The 17,714-nt window shown below is 48.1% G+C and overlaps 1 non-coding gene across 1 annotated transcript; it reads left to right on the forward strand.

Annotated features, from left to right (window-relative positions):
• Nucleotides 1–8,681: 8,681 nt before the first annotated feature.
• On the forward strand, nucleotides 8,682–8,788 carry LOC116890320. Its single transcript, XR_004386543.1, has one exon. It is a non-coding gene; the product is annotated as a U6 spliceosomal RNA (small nuclear RNA).
• Nucleotides 8,789–17,714: the final 8,926 nt, after the last annotated feature.

The raw sequence follows: 17,714 nt of genomic DNA on the forward strand, positions 1-17,714 counted from the left end.
CTTCAAACATGACAAGTAGGCTTGATAATCTCAGCACTCAGGAGGCTGTAAGAAGGAAGGTGATGAATTCAAAGCCAGCCAGGTATGATGGCACACACCATTAATTCTGCACTTGAACAGGCTGAGGATCAAGAATTGCTTCAAGCTTGGGTTTAGTGAAAGACTATCTCGACGGAGAAGGGCAGAGAACAATGAGTAAAACTGTATTCCTGCTGTCTTCCTCTAGTCTCCTCTAGCCCTCCCACATGCACATGCCACCAAATGCTCACATGTGCCAAACGACAACGACAAACCAAGCCTGTGATCCTAGATATCTCTGGAGACGAAGAGGCAAGAGGGTCAGAGGTGTCCGTACCGCCCCCATCCCGCCTCCTGATACCCCCCCCACCGCACCCTGTGCACTGCGTCCTCATCTTCATTGAGGCCAGCTCAAGCTATGTGAAGCCCTGTCTGAAAAATAAAACAAAAGCAAACAGGCCTTGGTGCTGACTCGGTCCTAGAATCCTAGTACTCAGGACAGTCAGTAGGGTCAGAAATTCAATACTCTGAGATCTCAAACTGTCTCACTCTGTGGCTCCTCCCAACGCTGCCCGCCCCGCCCCCTACCCGAAACCTCTGCCTCTTCCCAGGGGCTGGGCCTCGCTTCCTTTCACCAAGCCTGATCCCCAAACAGCTCAGTCGTTTTTTGGCGAACCAAGTCTCCTGGCCCTAGCCACCTCTCAGTAGGTGGCTCCTCTCCTGTTCTCCCACCCTCTCTCCTCTCATGGCTCAGTTTAGTCGTCTGGCCATGGTCAGCCTGAACTCTTCCCTCTGCCTGCTTTCTCCCTATTCTATAATAACAATATTCTCCATACCTTAGGAGTCATCATGTGCTCTTTTTTTAATACCATCCTACATGGTGTGTTCCAGGCCATCTTGGGACTATATAAGACCCTTTTAGGCTGGAGAGATGGCTCAGTGGTTAAGAGCACTGACTGCTCTTCCAGAGGTCCTGAGTTCAAATCCCAGCAACCACATGGTGGCCCACAGCCATCAGTAATGGGATCTGATGCCCTCTTCTGGTGTGTCAGAAGACAGCTACAGTGTACCCATATGAATTAAAAAAAAAGAAAGAAAGAAAAACCCTTAGTTTTATTTTCAGACAAGTTCCCACCATGTAGTTCTGGGTGGCCTGGAACTTACTATGTAGATCAGGCTGGTCTTGAATTCACAGTGGTTCACCTGCCTCTGCCCCTTGAATGCTGGAATTGAAAGCTTGTACCACCACACTCCACTTATTTTATTTTATTATTTTTTTAAGAACATGGCCTCTTGGAGCCTAATCTGGCCTCAACCTCTACTTGTATCCATGGTAACTTTGAACTACTGACCTTCCCAAGTCCCTCAGGTTGCTAAAATTACAAGAAAGTGCCATTTCACTAAGGTTTATCGGTCTCAGGGTTGGAGCCCAGGATGAGACTCTGTATGCTAGGCCATTTTTCTACCAGCTGAATTGTGTAGTCATTCAACTCTGGGAAGAAACTTGAGCTGATGCCTGTTGGTGTGTGGGGAGAATCCAGAACATGCTGGCCTCCAATCAGGGAAGCTAATCTTGTCCTTGGTCCCCATTGATACTGAGGCAGGGAGTGCCTGTCTTTGTTCTTTAAATGTATCTGCCTCACTCCTTTTCCTGTGTTACTCTCATTCTCTCGCTCTCTCCCTCCCTCTCCTTCCCTCCCTCCCCCCCCACACCCCCTTCTGCAGAGTCTATTAAGCAGCCCCATAGATCCTAGAACTATCTATGTAGACAAGACTGTCCTCAAACTCACAGAGATCTGTCTGCCTCTGCCTGAGGGCGAGGCTTCCATTCTAGTATATCCATCGTCTTCAAATCTCTACTTAGCGCTTCCAGGTACTGGAAGTTTTCAATACTGAGTTCTGTGGGTGTTCGTGTGTATGTGGTGGTATGAGGAAGTGAATCCAGCGCCTTCTGCGTGCTCGGCGAGTATGGGCTCTACCACGGAGCCGCAGCCCACTGTTCATCTTCGAAGGAAATGCCCTCATCTTAGGGACAAAGTCAGAGAGAGTAAGGTAACTCCCTGGTTATCTGACACTCAAGGTGGTGTGTTTACTCAGTTTCAAACTCCTTCCAGAGTCATGGCCAAGTGCAGTTTTTTACCAACCTGTCTTCACCAGTTTACACTTACTCCCTCCCACACTCCTAGGAAACCCCTGGCACACAATAAGGGGCTCAAGAAATGTCTTTGAAAAGGAATACAAGCAGGTGGGGTAGGAAACCGGAACTTTGGATTCTGGCCTAGGGAACAAGATACCTTTGGACCTTTGTCAAGTGAGTCTCTCAGTCAAGACTGTAAGAAGGGCTAGAACCATTACCACAGACGTTTCCCTGCTCCAGCCTTTGCTTTAGTACTGATAACTCTGAGATTGCCTCCTACAGAAGAGTGCCCCTATGCTGCCCAGAAGACAGGAGGCCCAGAAGATGCTTAAGTGCTACAGCGGCAGCGTCTGAGTAGCTCACTGCTGCCACCTGCTGGTGAGGAGTAACATTGCTGACTCCCTAGGACTTCTTATGATTCGTTCTCAATCACATAAAGATTTGACATTCCTGATGTTTCCACAGGCTGAGCTGATCTGGACCGTGTAAAGGGTTTTTGTTTTTGTTTTGTTTTAACATTTATTGTGTGTTGTCTGTGTATGCATGCGTTTGCCACCATGTCTGAGGACATGAGTTAGACTCCAACAAAGACTGAACCCTGAATTCTACATGTGCATCTTGGCATAAACACAGACACAGACACACACATACACACACACACACACACACACACAATAAATACAGATCTTTCTTCTAAAAAGAAACATTAGGTGATTTCTTTTTTTTTTTTTTTTTTTTTTTTTTTTGAGCTGGGGACCGAACCCAGGGCCTTGCTCTTCCTAGGCAAGCACTCTACCACTGAGCTAAATCCCCAACCCAGGTGATTTCTTTAAAAGCGATCTCTCAGGCTGGAGAGATGGCTTAGCGGTTAAGAGCACTGAATGCTCTTCCTGAGTTCAAATCCCAGCAACCACATGGTGGCTCACAACCATCTATAATGGAACCTGATGTCCTCTTCTGGTGTGTCTGAAGAGAATGACAGTATACCCATATTAATAAAATATAGCCATATTAATAAAATAAATAAATTAAAAAAAAATAAAAGCGATCTCTCAGGCTGATAAGAAGGCTCAGCAGTTAAGAGCTCTGACTGCTCTTCCAGAGGTCCTGAGTTCAAATCCCAGCAACCACATGGTGGCTCACAACCATCTGTAATGGGATCTTCTGGTGTCTGAAGGCAGCTACAGTGTATTTATATACATAAAATAAATACTTTTTGTTTGTTTGTTTGTTTTCTTTTTTTTTCTGGAGCTGGGGGACCGAACCCAGGGCCTTGTGCTTGCTAGGCAAGTGCTCTACCACTGAGCTAAATCCCCAACCCCAACTTTATTTTTTTAAAGTGATTTCTCCTTTCCTGTTCTTCAAGTTTAGCACTGGTGGGTACCACTGGGAACTACACTACGGAGGCAGAATACAACAATACAGACTTTCTCCCACCCAGAAACAGAATATTCCTAATGTAAGTCTATAATCCCTATTTCATTAATGAATTTCTGTATTATATAAATTGGTCTTGCCTAGGATTCTACAGTACAAAAAAATAATACCTCCCACACACTTTCTTTCTTTCTCTTTTTTCTTTTTTTCTTTCTTTTGGTCTAGCCTACTCTCATTCTGTAGACTAGCCTGGCCTTCTTGAACTTGTGGCAATTCCCTTTCTTTCTCTCACAAGTTCAGGGATTACAGATTTTGTGACACCTCCTGTATTGTTTTAGTTAGGGTTTTATTTTGCTTTTTGTCACAGGTCTCACAATGGAGCCCTCATGGCCTGAAACACACTATGGACTCAGACTCAGAAATTGCCCTGCCTCTGCCCCCGAGGTGCTGGATTGAGATGTGGACCCCAACACCTGGCTGAGGTGTTTGAGATAGGATCTCGTTGTGTATCTCAGACTGGCCTCAACTCAAGATCCTCTTGCCCCAGCCTCATGAGCACTGGAATTACAAGCATTTGCCATAATAGATGGATGGTGTCTCTGCATCTACCAGGAAAGGGATGCTTGCTGGCCCTCTGTACCTTGTCAGAGTGTTGATGAGTCTGTCATACCTGTGTCTATGAGTTTACCTCTCAATAGCCACAATTTCCTTTCTTCTTTTTTTAAATTTTATTTTTATTTTTTATTTCTGTTTTTGAGACAAGGTTTGTCTGTGTAGCCCTGCCTGTCCTCAAACTCAGAGATCTACCTGCCTCTGCATGCTGGGATTAAAGGATGTGCCCCTACACCTGGCTCCCCCACTAACCCCCCACAAGACTTTCTCTCACATAGCTCATGCCTGCCCTGAGCTCCAAGTAGCCAAAGATGACTTTGAATTCCTGATCATCCAGCCTTTAGCTCCCGAGTCCTGAGATTGTAGGCTGTACCACCAGTATATCTCCACAATGTTTTTTGTTTGTTTGTTTTTCTTTTCTTTTTTATTTATTTATTGTATGTATATGAGTACACTGTCACTGTCTTCAGACACACCAGAAAAGGGCATCAGGTCCCATCACAGATGGTTGTGAGCCACCACGTGGTTGCTGAGAATTGAACTCAGGACCTCTGGAAGAGCAGACAGTGCTCTTAACCACTGAGCCATATCTCCAGTCCTTGTTTGTTTTTCAAATCACAATGTATCTCTATCTCCAGGAGAATGGTTTCAACTCTCAAGAAAGATCTCAAAGTTGCAGTCTTTACCATTTGTTAAGTTTCTTTCTAAATGTCTGTAGTGAAGAATAGACACTTTGAATTTAATAAAATGTCTTTGTAATATCCACTTGAATGATGTGGTTTTTTTCTCTTGTTCAACATATTTATGAAACCAGCATAAACCAAAACCAAACAAAGTCATTAGTTTTGGGCAGCTTGCGACCATATATTCATCCCCCCATCCTTCAATAGTGACTTAGGACTCAGACTTCTGGAACTTTCCAATTCCATATACTTCATACTTCCTCTGAACCAATGAGATGGTCTGAGAAGCAGAAGACTATGTATCTATCTCTCTTCTCAGCTTTTCTGAATCTTTGTTCCAGACTACATTTGCAGACCAACCTGTACTCTGCCCCGTAAGAGGCAAACAGATGGGAGGCATCATAGTTCACACATGTAACCCTAGCATTTGAAAGATGAATATGGAAGAATCAGAAGTTCCAGGCCATCTTTAGCCATGTAGTGAGTATACACAGGAGGCTCCATATCAAAGCAAAGCAAGCCCCACAAACAGACAATCATCTAGATGTAATGTGGTGATCCATGCCTTTAATCCCAGCACTTGGGAGGCAGAGGCAGGTGAATCTCTTGTGAGTTGGAAGCTAGCCTGGTCTACATATTGAATTCTAGTTTGTTTGAGACTGTCTCAAAGCAACAACGATAACAACAACAACCCAACCCCTGGATGTCATATGGTGAGCCATGTTTTCTCTCTTTTATAATTTACTTATTTTTATTTTATGTGCATCCGTGTTTTGCCTGCACGGATATCTGTGTGAGGGTGCCAGATTCCCCAGACTGCCATGTGTGTACGGGGGACTGAATCTGAGTCCTCCAAAAGAAGCAGCCAGTGCTCTCAAACACTAGAGCCATCTCTCCAGCCCCACTTCCACACCTTTAATATCAGCACCCAGGAAGTAGATGCAAGCCGATCTCTGTGAGCTTAAGGCTGGCCAGGGCTACAAAGTGAAATCCTATAAATATCAGAGGAGCAGCAAAGAGAGAGGAAGAGAGGCCTGTTACCAGGGAGGTTTCTTGATTTCCTGTCTGTCCTTGAGAGACAGACAGCCTAGTGTTTGATCTCTCCCAGGAATGTAGAATCCCAGCATCTGCTTGTCTTTGCTCTCTTGGACTCTGGCTGTCATATATAAACCTAGTGGACGGATATCCTGCATTTCTATAGTGGAAACAGATAGAAGGTGCCCTCAGAGACACAATCAAGAAGCGTCTCACTTCCCAAGGCCCACAAGAAATGAATCAGACCTAAAAGTCACTCAGAAGGGGAATGGGGTCTTAGGTATTGTGCAGCAGAGCATACTAGATGTCCCAGTCTGTCCTCTTTGTAATCTAATACCTTCCTGGGGCACTATTCCATTATTTTTGGATCCTTAAGGTCTCCTCGTGAGACAAGGAAGGACCAAGAAGTTAGAAGGGGGTGGGGTGGGGTGGGGTGGAGATAGAGTGTGGTGATATCTATGGGTGTGTTGACTTTCTAAGACTCCTCAGCCTGTGGTTCCTGTGTCGCCACGAATGCCCATGAGTGTATGACTGTGGCATGTGGTGTATGCCTATGTCAGTCTGTGTGTCAGGGTAGGGGCTCCCTGTGGTGTGCAAATGTGTTGGGAGGGGGTGATGGTGAGAGCCTGGCTCCTTTGCTTCCACCCCCCATCCCTGCTCCCATCTGGCCTTGATCAGTGGGTCCCTGGGGAGGGAGCCGCGGTTTCGGATACAGGAAAATGTTCCAGGAAGCGGCCACTGTGCTGAACCCTGCTTGGGCTCCCCCAGCGGAAATTGTTACAGGAGGGAGGAGGGGAGGGAGTGTTGCGATAGGATTAAGGGTGGAGGAGGGTGGCTCTTGGCTCCTCTCTGGATGGGATGAAGCTAGATAAATTGATGGGAATCTCAGGTCAGGCAGGATCCTGGATGCTATTACCCCAATCATTGAATGCAAAACTGGGAACGAGGAAAAAAGAGTCCCTTTCCTTTTTTATTCACTCAAATCCTTTTTATAGCTCTGTTACCACGAATACCAGCTGGGGACCAGGATACCTGGGCATTGCCTGAAAATGACTTGGTTTGGTGAGGGGCTAAAGAGTCTGCCCCTCTCCTCTCCTCATTGAAGGGGCTTTGAAGCTTCTGTCCAGGACTGGGAGGGATGCCTAATTGGGATAATGGAGGTTAATGGGGCGCCTGGAGGGGGGTGGCCACGCTTTTAGATCAAAGAGGCCAGCTCTTCCCAACCACCACAGCTGGAGGTCACAGCTGGAGGGGGAGGGGCAGGGGCTCAGAGCCAGCCGGCAGGGGGTGCTCTGGTCTCGGAATGCTTGTCTTCTGGTGTGGCTCCTTCTGGGATCGGCTTTTGCCGAGAGCGCTTCTGAGGAAAGTGGGATTAGAAAATCTGAAATCTTGAAGTTCTGAGTCCTCCTTCTCGGGTGCTGGGGAAGAGGGACAGGTCAACAGGATGTCAACACCCTCAGGTTGTTGCAGGGTCCCAAAGCACTAGCTTTAGATCCAGTTTGGAGAAAGCCCAGGCTGGGAGGCTAAGTTTATAAGGGAGTCTGAGAAAGACCCGGCTGGGCATCTAGGGGGTGCTGGCTCGGATGGAGGCAAAGGGGCACCAGCGCTCCCCCGCCATCGCCCCCCTCCCCGGGGTTGGCGCTCCCTCTCGGGCTCTAATCGGCGCGGCGGCCGCAGCGGGCAGAGTCAGCGCCGCCAGTCTCCGGGACGCGACTCCCAGCAATTGTGGTCGGGACCGCAGATATGCAGCTGCCTCCTGCCCGGGCGCCTGGCCCGGCCTGCCCCGCCTGCGCCCCGCCCCCAGCCGGCCCGCCCCTTGCCTGCCAGCAGCACCCGGACCCTGAGACTTGCAAGAGGTCCGGGGCGGCCAGCGTAAGCGGTGGAGGTGCCCCAATCCAGACCTCACTACTTCGTCCTCTGGCTGCATCTGTTTCTCCTACAGCCTTAGCTGGAGGCTGAGACTCAATGTTATACTTTCACTGTACGCCTAGCTCCACAGGAAAAAAGTCGAACAGTGCTTTGAAATGCAGAGGGGATGTCCTACCGAGATGGAGGAGGAGGAGGGTGGAGATGGGCGTGATAGCGGACTCTCACTGACGAAAGTTTCTAAGTAGAGAAGAGGAAGGAATGGGAGAAGCAGGGGTGAGAGTCAAAGGTAGGGAAATTGTTCTTTAGAGGCACCCTAGCTGTTCAAGGGCTTCCTGCTAGAATGCTGAGAGAAAACGCTCAGATACTGCGCTGGACCCTTCCTCACTGTTAAGCAGAGCAACCGGCTATCCTGGGCCATTCTGAGAACTGAATTTTAAAACCTGTGTGTGGGTTGGGGATTTAGCTCAGTGGTAGAGCGCTTGCCTAGCAAGCGCAAGGCCCTGGGTTCGGTACCCAGCTCTGAAAAAAAGAAAAGAAAAAACAAAAAACAAAACAAAACAAAACAAAACAAAAACCAACAAAAAAAACCCTGTGTGCCTGTTTGTTCCTCCTGTGAGGCTGTCTCTCTCCTTTCCACTACAACCTTCCCGTACACTTTTGACCTCTGGCTTGGTGGGACGACACACACCAGTTGCTTTCCTCATCTCCAGTTTTGTCCTCCAGCAACTTGTGATGACACTAACAGGTATCATATATGAAGCAAGTGCCAAGTGGTGGACACTGCTTATCATCGTTAAGGGACAGCGGCGTAGTCTGATGGTAGTTATAGGCGTAGTTCAGTAATAGAGCACTTATGTAGTTTGTGTGAGACCCTGTGATTGATGTCTTAGCACCAAGTGGGTGGTTCAGCATACATTTCTCATTCTCGTGGGTTTTTAAAAATTAGCCAGGTGCTCGCTTCGGCAGCACATATACTAAAATTGGAACGATACAGAGAAGATTAGCATGGCCCCTGCGCAAGGATGACACGCAAATTCGTGAAGCGTTCCATATTTTTAAAAAAAAAGAAAAAAAAAATTAGCCAGGCGGTCGTGCCCCACACCTTTAACCCCAGCACTCAAAGGCAGAGGCAGGCAGATCTCTGTGAGTTCGAGGCCAGCCTGGTCTACATACACAGTGAGTTCCAGAACAGCCAGGGGTTACAGTGAAACCCTGTCTCAAAAACCAAACAGACAAAATCACTTTTATTTGTGTGTTGGGCTGGTGTGTGGCCCACGGCGCGTATGTGGTGGAGGTCAAGAATCAGTACTCTCTTTCTACCATGTGGGTCACAGGGATGGAACTCAGGCCTGTGGCTTGATGGTAGATATCTTTATCCACTGAGCATTATTTTCTTTTTTTTGTTTTTCTTTCTTTTTTTTTTTTTTCGGAGCTGGGGACCGAACCCAGGGCCTTGCGCTTGTTAGGCAAGCGCTCTACCACTGAGCTAAATCCCCAACCCCTGAGCATTATTTTCTAATCATTATAACAACCTTGGGAGATTACTGTCTTGTTTCCCCTTTCTGCAGAAGAGGAATCATAGGTTAAACCATTTGCCCAAGCTTGCGCCATACTAAATGGCTGACAGACACAGAACTGCCTGGCTCCAAGACCTCCTTTCATCCATCTTTACACCAGGGCCATCTTTCTTCCATGTTTTTTTTTTTTTTTTTTTTTTTTTTTTTTTTTTTTGGAGCTGGGGACCAACTCAGGGCCTTGGCGCTTGCTGGGCAAGCGCTCTACCACTGAGCTAAATCCCCAACCCCAAGGGCCATCTTTCTAATACACAAACATTTCTATATGTTGTCCTTGGGATCAAGTTCACATACCTTGCATAGCTGATGAGACATCCCCCCACAAGCCCCCCTCTGCTTTCTCTCTCTTGTACTGGGGTGGAACTCAGGGGAACTATGCTTGTGAAACACTCTACCACTATCCACAGGCCAGCATCCAACCCCCACACCCCCCCTCTGTGTGTGGCAGAGTTTCACTAAATTGTCTATGCTGGCCATGGGCTCTGGAGTAGCCCGCAGCCTCTGGAGTAGCTGGGAATACAGGCCCAGGCCATGAGGCCTGGTTCAGCCTCCACCCCATGCTGCAGTCATATTCACTACCAGCGCCACAGAGGTGTTGACTCTGCTTCCCCCCCAACCCCCCGACACTGCGCATTTGCGGTATCTCTATTTTGTTGTTATTTGTTTGGGGAATAAGATATCAGGATGTAGCTGCCTGGCCAGGAACTCACGATTCTCTTGCTTTTCTGCCTTCCATCCCAACTGCGGGGATTGCCAGTGTGTTCTACCTCGCCCAGCCAGACCAATTCTTAATTTTTATTGAGCCGTCCTTCCTTCCTCCCTTCCTCCCCTCGTTCCATTTCCTTCCTTCTTTCCTCTGATAGAATCTTGCAACATAGCTCAGGCTAGTTTTAAACTCATGGCATCCCCCTTCCCCTTACCTCAGCCTCCTAAGCGCTAGGGTCACAGGCATGAGCCCCCACCTCCAGCTTGGTTTGGTTTCTTTGTACAGTCCTGTTTTCTTCTAGCCTTCCAATACTGACTTAGATCAATCCCACCTCCTGTAACACCCTGTACTTGCTGTGATGAAAAGGATTCCTCTCTTTTGTCAGTTGCAGGCTAGTTTGTGACGCACCGAACTGGATCAATCAGTCATGCTTACCTTTGCAGACCTGTGCCTAGCTCTGTGTTCTGCCTGCATAAAGTAGGTGCCCTTTGAACGTTTGCTGAGTGAGTCAACGCTCTGTAGACTCGCCCCACATCTCATGTATCTGTGATCCTACCAACAAGAGCAGGGTTGTGCCTATTCAGCATGTGGGAGATCCTGGGTTTAATCCCCTGACATACCACACACACACACACACACACACACACACACACACACACACACACTCGCACGGGGGAGGGGGGAGAGAGAGGAGAGAGAGAGAGAGAAAGTTAAAGATTAGGATGTAACTCAATTGTTGAAATGCTCTCTTGGCCTGCATGAGGGTCCGGCTATAATCTCCTCTAATATTGCACTGGACGTCATGGTTAACTTTTGTAATCCCAGCACCTTGAACTTGGAAACAGGAGGATCAGGACTCAAAATCAAGAAACCAAGAAACGGGCTTGAAACTCACTGTGCAGCCCTAGGCCGACCTTAATTTAAGGTAATCTTAAATTACTTAGGCCTTGGCCTCCAGAGAATCTGGTTTATATTCAGAACTTCACTTTTTAGAAATTCAGTCTTTTTATTTTATTTTATTATTTGAGACAGGGTTTCTCTGTGTAGCTAGTCCTGGGTGTCTTGGAATTCACTCTGTAGGCCAGGCTGGCCTTGAACTCAGAGATCCTCCAGTCTTTGCCTCACAAATGTTGCCATTAAAGGGGTGTGTATTAAAGGAATGCGCCCCCACTGTGAAAGTATCATTTCTTAGCTGGGCATGGTGGTGCACTTCTCTAATCCCAGCACTGGGGAGGCAGAGGCAGATGGATCTCTGTGAGTTCAGGGTCAGCCTGATCTATACAATGAGTTCCCAGGACAGCCAGGCCTACATAGAGAGACCCTATCTCAAAACCCAAGCCAAGGGCTGGAGAGATGGCTCAGTGGTTAAGAATACTGTCTGCTTTTCCAGAGGTCCTGAGTTCAATTCCCAGCAACCACATGGTGGCTCACAACCATCTATAGAGTGATCTGATGCCCTCTTCTGGTGTGTCTGAAGAGAGCAACAGTGTACTCACATACATGAAATAAATAAAATCTTAAAAAAACAACAACAAAAAACCCAAGCCAAAACAAAAACATATGTGTGTTTTTATTTATTGTTTGTATGTGCATGGGCACAAGGATCTCACAACGCATGTGCAGAAGTCAAAAGACAATTTGCAGAAATCTTTCTCTTCCACATGTGAGTCTGGGGATTGATACATTTGGCAGGAGCTACTGTAACTCAATGAGCCATCTCAGCAGCCCTCTCAAAAGGAAGATTTATTTTGTTTTTAATTGTGTGTGTGTGCGTGTGCGTGAGCAGGTGCCTGCAGAAGCTAGAGACGTCAGATCTGGAGCTAGAATTATAATTGGTAGTTGTGGGTTACCTGATAAGGGCAGGGAGGACTGAACTCAGGTTCTCTGAAGGAGCAGTCAGTGTATACTTTTTATCACTGTGTTGTCTCTCCAGTGCCAAAGATGCTACTATGTTTCATGTGACAGATTTCAGGTGTACTTTTTTTCTCTAAAACTACAAATATGGAACACTTCATGTACTTGTGTATCATCTTCTCGCAGGGGCTGCCTGGATCTCTGCGTTGTTCCAAGTTTTAATACCTGTGCTACAGGGCTGGAGAGGTGGCTCAGTGGTTAAGAGCACTGACTGCTCTTCCAGAGGTCTTGATTTCAATTCCCAGCAACCGCATGGTGGCTCACAACCATCTGTAACGGGATCCGATGCCCTCTTCTGGTGTGTGTGAAGACAGCGACAGTGTATTTATATAATAAATAAATAAATCTTAAAAAAACAAACAAACAAACAAAACAAACCTGCGTTACAGAAGGAAATACCCGAGACCTTTCCCAGTGACTGAGAGGGTCTTAGTTCAATACTGACCTGTAGATACCCAGCCAGGGTAGCATGTCGTTTTCCCAGGATACACCTGTTTTCCTGTTTCCTCCCAGGTCCTTTCTGTCCTTGTTTCTTCTCTTTCTTGTCAGAGTTCTCTCTGATTCTGAGCTGTCTCCCCTGAAACTGCAGTTTCATTTCAGAGGTCAGATGTCAACCAAGGAAACTGAGATTCAGAGAAGGAGGGGTCCAAGACTGGAGCCTTGCAGTTGCCGGGAGACAGAGAAACCTGTATTTGTGTATATGTACTTGTTGGGGTGGGGGACTTCTTTTCCAAGCTGCCTTGGATGGAGTTTGTCCCGCTTACCCCTTCCTGTGCCATCAGCTTTACCTCTGAGCTCCAGACTCCTCAACATCAAATCAAAATGCTAGACTGGGGGTGCTAGGCTGTTCCCAAGTCCTGAGCTCATGAGTAAGTCCTTCCCTTGACCCAAGGAAAGTTTCTCTGGTTTCCAGCTCAAGCTCTTCAGTTCTGTAAGGTGAGCGTCTGTTCTTCACAGCTGTGTCCCTACCCTGTGTCTATTTTCTGTTTCCCTGTCTTTGTCTTTTCTGGCTTTTTGTTGGTTTGGTCCTTGTTTTTTTTTTTTAGATTTATTTATTTATTTTAATGTACATAACAAGTATACAGTCACTGTCTTCAGACACACCAGAAGGGGGGTATCAGATCCCATTACAGGTGGTTGTGAGCCACCATGTGGTTGCTGGGATTTGAACTCAGGACCTCTGGAAGAGCAGTCAGTGCTCTTAACCACTGAGCTATCTCTCCAGCCCATCCTTTCTTTTTGAGATGTGTTTTTACCATGTCATCCAGGCCAGTCTTGAACTCACAATCCTCTCCCTCCTGCTAACCAAGAGGAACAGCCTCATACCCTGTGTCTGGGTCTTTTTGTCTTTCTGGTTTCCTATCTCTGGTGCCTTCTTCTTTTTCTTCCCCTCTAGATGGCCTGTCACTGGAGTCATGACTGGAGGGGAGGGTTGGGCCAGGGTGCTTGGGGGCGGGTAGTGGCCAGACTAGGGGCCCGGGACATGAGCGTAACTTTCCAAGCTTCTCTTCCAGGCCCCTGTGGTTGGGGAGCTCCACAGAGGGAGAGATGAGTCAGCAGGGCCACAGAGCAGGGGGGCAGTTGGGTGGGGGTAGGGATGCCTGGGGTTCCCCAGGGCCCAGGAGTCTGCTAAGGCTATCTGGGTCTCTGGGTATTAAGGGATCGAAGGTGGCTTCTACTCTAGTAGGAGGGAGAAAGAACAACATCTTCTTGATGCCTAGTCTCAGATTTGCTTGTTCGATTTCGCATATAGCCCAGGCTAACCTTGACTTCACTATGTAGCTGAGGGTAACTTTAAACTTCTGTCTTTATTCTCCCAAGTATGGGATTGCTTGCCTACGAGGAGATGCTGCGCTGACACGAGTCAGTGTGGGCTCACAGGGAGGTGTCAAGGTCATCGAATCTGTACGCATGTGTGTGAACTGGTGCGTATGCCTTTTGTGCTGGTGTGAATGGGGAAATCATCGAGGAGCCTTAGCTTTGAGCGCTGTATGCACAGCTCTGAATCAGTGTGTGTTAGCGTGGATGATGATGATGTCTGCATATTACACAAGGTGAATGGGTTCTGGGTTCTCCAGGAAGTTCGCTAGTATGTGTACCTGACTGGATGCTATTCGCTCGGCATGTGGGGTTACATGTCAATCTCGTGGGTTCGCTTTGGTCCTTTCTGCTGAGTCTCCCTGAGCAGCCAAATCTAGACCAGTTTCAAGGGAAGAGCCTAAGGGGCCCCTTGGATTAGCAATTTCAAAGACAGCTCAGCCTAAACAGAGTGGGCACAGGCAGAGGTTGTGGAAGAAGGTAGTTCCCCTCACGTTTCGTTCTCCCTCCACCTTTCTGAAGAGATACAAAATCTTTAGAGAGAACTGAAGGCAGGTCCCAGATTCAGCCCCTCTAGTGTAGGGAAGCCCACCCTGAATCTCTCAAGGGAGGGAGGAAGGGAAGGAAGGGAGTGGTCCCCGTGGTCCCTGCGGTTCAGCTCAGTGCTGGCATTGGAAGATCAGAAAGGCACCATCCACCCTTCAAGGGACGTCCATCTTAGAGCTCAGCGTCTGGGTGGCCATGGGCGGAGGCTGAGGGGCCCCCAGGGTGGTGGGGGGTGGTGGATAGAAACCAGATGCCTAGGGGGTTTATACTGGAAGGGCCAGAGCCGCAGCCTCTACCCGCCCCTGCCACATGGCGCCTCTGCCTGGGCAGCCCCACCCCCTGGGAGGCTGGGCTGAGGGAGGCCTGTGAGGGTGGAGGTGGGTCCTTGGTAAGGGATTCCTGTTGCTACCCCCAGCCCTTGAGGGCACTGGAGAGACGGTGGGGAGCAGGTCCCAGGGATGCCAGATTCACAGCTGGCTTGCAATACCGTCTTTAACAGGCACGTGAGAGATGTCAGAAACCAGGGTCTGAGGACACTGGGTGAAGGTGGCATCTCTGAGATTTAAGCAGCCCTTTGCCTGGTTCCAGGAGGCTTGTCTGTGTCGGTGTGCTCACTCCTCCTCCAGGTGTCTGGCTTTCACGTCTTCCGGGGACTCACGTCTTCCGGGGACTCCGCTCCTCCTGTTTCTTTTTCTAACGTTGTTTGGATATGACAACTTCTATCCCTTCCCACCAGGAAGTGGCAGGGCTGACCCTTGCCTTAGCTCAACCCCCTCGAGTCTCTCCTTTCACCTCTTTATCCATCCCTTGCTCTTTCACTCCTCCGTGTCCAGTCAGATTTGAGTGCCAACTGGATCTCCCACTTTGTTCTAGATTTGCCTCCTGCCTCAGTTTCCTGACCAATCTATCCTCGTTTGTCTAGTGATGCAGTAATTTCTGGAAAGCTTCCCTTTCTTCTTTCCAGTTTCTTAGCTAAAGCCCTAGAAATTCAGCTAACACTTTGGCCTCAGACTCCTGCTCCCCACCCCACCACCCATGGAGGAGACTACGAGGTCATAGGAACATCCTACCACGGGCACTTCCTTTTGGGCAGACGGGTGGGGTGGCCCGTGTAATCATCGGACACAATTATGCACTATTTATACTCCTTCCCCGCCCCCCACCTGCTGGCTGCTTTACCTTCCACCTCCTCTGACCCGATTGTGTTCCATCTTTGTTCCTCTGAGTTTGTTTCTTTTTCTTTTAAGGTGATTCTGTTGTTGTTGTTGTTGCTGCTTTTTCTTTTGCGCTCTCTGGGTTTTGTCTTGTCTTGTCTTTTTCAAAGCCAGGTGTCTGGGTTTGTTGTTGTTGTTGTTGTTGTTGTTGTTGTTGTTGTTGTTTTAAAGCCAGGTGTCTGGGTTTGTTGTTGTTGTTGTTGTTGTTGTTGTTGTTGTTGTTGTTGTTCTTCTTCTTCTTCTTCTTCTTCTTCTTCTTCTTCTTCTTCTTCTTCTTCTTCTCTCTCTCTCTCTCTCTCTCTCTCTCTCTCTCTCTCTCTCCCATTGAGACAGGGTTTTCTATATAGCCCTGGCTGTTCTAGAACTCGATATGTAGACCATACTGGCCTTGAACTGGCAGAGATCCTCCTGCCTCTGCCTCCTGAGTGCAGGAATGAGAGGAATTATATTAAAGCCAGGGCTACATAAAAAAAAAAATACCACACCTGGCCTTTTTTTATTTTATTTACTCTATCTATCTATCATCTATTTTTTTATTGAGACAGGGCCTTACTATGTATCCTTGGCTGACCTGGAACGGGCTGGCCTCAAACTCATAGAGATCTGCCTGCTTCTGCTTCTCAAGGGCTGAGATTCAAGGTGTGAACCACCATACCCCAGCTCTTCCTTTCTTAAGCCAATACCTTTCAGGTTCTCTTGGACTGTTTCCCTCTGTGTGTCCTCTGATCCTTCTGTTTTGCCTTTTGCCTCACTTCTTTGTCTGACAGCCACAAGGTTCCAATACTTTCTTTGAACGTTGAGATTGGGCTCACAGGGTTTCTTTGTGAAATCGTGTGTGTGTGTGTGTGTGTGTGTGTGTGTGTGTGTGTGTGGAGAGAGAGAGAGAGAGAGAGAGAGAGAGAGAGAGAGAGAGAGAGAGTTTAGCATGCACCATCACTGAGTTACATCCTCAACCCTCCTGGGGGGAAACAAAAAACAAACTTGAGAGTTGGAACCCAGAACTCTTGAATCCTACCTGAACTCTGCTTCTACTTGCTCCTCAAACTGCCGTGTCCCTGAGCCTCCATCTACCTTCCCTCTCTGGTTTTCTTTGAAAAGCTGTGAGGTCAAAAGGAACAAGAAAGTAGGTACTCTTCCCCCATAAAGAGAAACTGAGGGTTGCTAGAGAGTCAAGAGTGGAAGACTCCAATCAAGACTGGCTGGGTGGGGCTGGAGGGATGGCTCAGTGATTAAGAGCACTGGCTGCTCTTTCAGAGGTCCTGAGTTCAAATCCCAGCCAACACATGGTGGCTCACAACCATCTGTAACATATTCTGGTGTATCTCAAGACAACTACAATGTATTCATATCCATTAAATAAATAAAATATTTAAAAAAAAAAAACTGGCTGAGAACAGAGGGTGATGGTAGGCTGTCCTGCAGTCCTCCTGCACTCCACCTCTAGTCTTCCTGCAGGCCCCCTCCAGTCCTCCTGCAGTCCTCCTCTAGTCCTCCTCTAGTCCTCTTGCACTCCACCTCTAGTCCTCCTGCACTCTACCTCTAATCCTCCTGCAGGCCCCCTCCAGTCCTCCTCTAGTCCTCCTGCAGGCCCCCTGCAGTCCTCCTGCAGTCCTCCTCTAGTCCTCCTGCAGTCCTCCTCTAGTCCTCCTGCAGTCCTCCTCTAGTCCTCCTGCAGTCCTCCTCCAGTCCTCCTGCAGTCCTCCTGCAGTCCTCCTCTAGTCCTCCTGCAGTCCTCCTCTAGTCCTCCTGAAGTCCTCCTGCAGTCCTCCTGCAGTCTCTAGTCCTCCTGCAGTCCTCCTGCAGTCCTCCTCTAGTCCTCCTGCAGTCCTCCTCCAGTCCTCCCCTAGTGCTCCTCTAGTCCTCCTGCAGTCCTCCTGCAGTCCTCCTGCAGTCCTCCTGCAGTCTTCCTCCTGTCCTCCTGCAATCCTCCCCTAGTGCTCCTCCAGTCCTCCTGCAGTCCTCCTCCCTAGACAGCCCCCCCCCCTCTGTGGGACATGTGCTATTTTTTTTTCCACTTAGTTATCTAGTCTTCTCCCACAAACTTATCCTAGGGCCAAAGTTGATCAGTTAATAAATATTTTAGATTTCTCTCTCCCATCCTGATTGAAATTCCTTTTCTTTCTCATTCAGATTGGATGCCACAGCAGGAAGTCTTGATTAAGCACTTGCCTAAGTTCTTTCTGGAGTGAGCTGAGGGAGTTGCTGCCATTG

This window comes from Rattus rattus, chromosome 1 (assembly GCF_011064425.1).
Source record: "Rattus rattus isolate New Zealand chromosome 1, Rrattus_CSIRO_v1, whole genome shotgun sequence".
Taxonomy (NCBI): domain Eukaryota; kingdom Metazoa; phylum Chordata; class Mammalia; order Rodentia; family Muridae; genus Rattus; species Rattus rattus.